Consider the following 3,181-nt stretch of genomic DNA (forward strand, 5'->3'; position numbering starts at 1 on the left):
CTTCTCCCTTACTCAGATTTCTCATAGTACTACTTTCTTTGCATGTTTCCTTTACATTAGTGCATTCTGCATCATATGCATTGCCTTGTGTGGTATTGGATTGTAAACTCCTCACAAGCAGGGTCTGTGTTATATTTAGCTTTCTGTCTCCAATGCCTGGCATATCATAAATGGTTGTTGAATTGAATTATGTAATTTTGTATGTCTTTTATTCCTTGAATAAAAGAATTCCCATTTCCTCATACTAGATTGCAAATTACTCAATAACAGCTGACATTTATGTAGCAGTTTAGGATTTACAAAGCACTTAACATATCTTATCTCATTTGAGCCTCACAACAACTGGGTAAGGTAGATGCCACAGATTTTATCTTCATTTTACAGATAAGAAAAGAGAGACTCAGAGAGGTGAAAAACCTTACCCATGGTCCCCCAGATGGTAAATGCCAGAGGCAGATTGCAAACCCAGGTGTATTTTGTTGTCTCTATGTTGTCTCTAAGTCTGAATAGTCTTTCACTAAGCTACATGGACTAATATTTTTTTAGGAAATAATCCAGTATTGTTTAAAGACATATTGTAGTGGTGAGTGACGTTTGAGGGTTGGGTGGATAGAATACAGATGTGACTAATTTATATAAAATTGGAAGGTGGGATCGACCTGGTGCATCTGGCCATAAAATTCATAAATACATCTGCAAAGAAACAGAGTCCTGCAGATTGTGTAAACTCTGTCCAAAACTCAGACCCTGTGGTAGCCTAGGGGAAGGGTAGTGGCTGAAGTATGCGGTAGGAGAAATATCTTCATTTTATCTTTCATTGGGGACACCAAAGAAAGTGTGTGTTATCTATTTGTGTACCATGAGACAGAACCCATCACCCATAAAGGTGATGCTTTATCCTTCTTCATTTCAGTCTCCCTTGACTCCAGTCCTGGTAACCATTCTGGTAGCCACCCCAATTCTTCATTTTGCCTTCCTCCCAGGCTAGTTACCTTTTATGTGTATATCTTGGTGGTTAGTTGTGTACAGGTATCATTACTTATATTTATGTGCTTGTATCATTTTGTCTGCACAATTGTAAATTCTTTTTTTTTAACAAAACTTTATTTATTTATACATTAATGTTGAGGGCTGGATTAGAGCTTAAGAAAAAAAAAAGAAGGAAAACAGTATGATACAGTCCTTTACGGAAGAAGACAGGTTATAAGGAATGGGAAAAGATAGACACACACACACATACACATACACACAAGATGAAGGAAGGTAGTCTGGGCAGCCAGGGTCAGGGCTCTTGGCTAGTCACCTGTTTCATGTAGGTTTCCAGCAGGTACTTTTTAAAGGCTCTGGGATTTGTCCAAAGTTCAGCAGCATGTGTGTTCAATGGGCTGTCAATGTTGGGTTCTCCCAGCAGACTCTGGATAGATAGCAGGATGGGACTGACATCATACAGAGCTGACCACTTGTCCTTGAGAATGTCCAAACAGATATTCCCTTGGGTGTCCACATTAGGATGGTAACAAGGTGTGACAAATTTCACAGTGGGAGCATTATAGGGGTAGCCACTGGGGAATTCCAGGGAGAGCTTGTACCTTAGGTCTTCATATACAGTCCCAGCTGCCCCATGGATGGTCCCAACCCACTTGAAGAGATTGTCTGACTCTGGGAAGGCAGAAATTCCTTTGTCTCCAGACATCATCAGGGTCATCAATTCCTGCTGTAACCTCTTGCCCACGGACCCGCGGGCCGCGGCTGCGCCAGGCTCGGCCCCCTTACGGGAGGCGGCGGCCGGGCTAGCAGGGGCCGGGTCGCGATTCTGAGAGGCCATAGGGGACAGGAGATAAAGGAAGAGAAACTCCCGGGCGGTAACTGACAATTGTAAATTCTTTGGCAAGGGACTGTGTCTTTTGCAAATCTTTAGTAGATGTAGCACTGAACTCTGCAGCATTATAGACAGTGAATAACTATTATTGATTGGCCAGCCAACTTACATTAACTTTGTTCCTCCAGTCTTGACTTCTGGCATGCTGTCATTCTATAATTCTGAACCCTATATGCTCTTCTTACTGTTGGAGATGTAGATATTAATGTGTTTTTTACTAATCAGAGGCTTTTAAATTTGCTCAGGAAAGACCCCATCAGCTGTCACAGGAAAGATGGGAAAAAAAATGAGACAGAAATGAACAGCTGGCTTTGGGGTTTCAAAAACAGGGCACACAGGGAGGCTAGGTGTCACAGTGAGTAGAGTACCGGCCCTGGAGTCAGGAGGACCTGAGTTCAAATTCCGCCTCAAACACTTAACACAAAAACTAGCAGTATGACCTTGGGCAAGTCACTTAAGCCCAATTGTCCTTCAAAAAAAAGTAAAAAACAAAACAAAACAAAACAGGGCACACAATGGCCCCCAAAATGGTGATTCCTGTCTTGATTGGATAGTGTAGTCTAGTTATATTTATGAAAATAGGCATCATATATAGATATGATTTCAGAAAAGGGAATATACTATAGTGATCCTTTTTAAATATGAAAATCCCACTGACTCAAAAAATACATTAGGGAATTAATGATGATGATAATAATAACTCAAATTTGTGTAGTGTTTTATTCTTTATCAAATTCATTCACATAAATTGTCTCTTTTGTTCCTCATAAGTGTGAGGTGATGTAAAGGGAGTCCATACCCTGTCATATCTCTTCCAGAGTCAACAATTATTTTTCCCATGTTCTTGTTGCTTTTGCCTCACCCCATGGGAGAATGGCTTTTTTTTTTTTTTTTGAACATAAAGGCAAAAAAAAAAAAAACCAACAAAAATTGTCTACTTTTTCATAGGTATCCCTTGTCAGATTTCCCTTCTCCCAGAAGGGCATCTTTCAATATCTTTGGTAATTCCAGCCCCTGGCTAATATCTTTAGCCCCTGCTTTCTAGGACTCCTGAGTCAATGAGTAGCATCAATGCCCTGTCTTATCTTCTGCTGCTAATATACATTGTCTGGCCTTTGGCAATTGGGACCAGGATTGCTTGTGATTGCATTCCTATTGCTTGGTGACTCTAAGGCCTCTGGAGAAGGGAATGGGGAGGAAGGGAGGGTGCATGGCTATAATCAACTAATTTCTAAGTCAAACAATAGGAACAGAAGGGGGTTTATGTAGCTATATTGCTTCTTCCTGCAATCATCTTCCAAA

General features: G+C 40.8%; 1 pseudogene; it reads right to left on the reverse strand.

The window, feature by feature from the left end:
- Positions 1-1,126: 1,126 nt before the first annotated feature.
- On the reverse strand, positions 1,127-1,872 carry LOC138168499 (ubiquitin-conjugating enzyme E2 C pseudogene; annotated as a pseudogene).
- Between the last annotated feature and the right edge of the window lie 1,309 nt (positions 1,873-3,181).

Source organism: Petaurus breviceps, unplaced genomic scaffold (assembly GCF_028583685.1).
Source record: "Petaurus breviceps papuanus isolate PSGF00001 unplaced genomic scaffold, PetGlider_PUasm1.0 37, whole genome shotgun sequence".
NCBI classification, from domain to species: domain Eukaryota; kingdom Metazoa; phylum Chordata; class Mammalia; order Diprotodontia; family Petauridae; genus Petaurus; species Petaurus breviceps.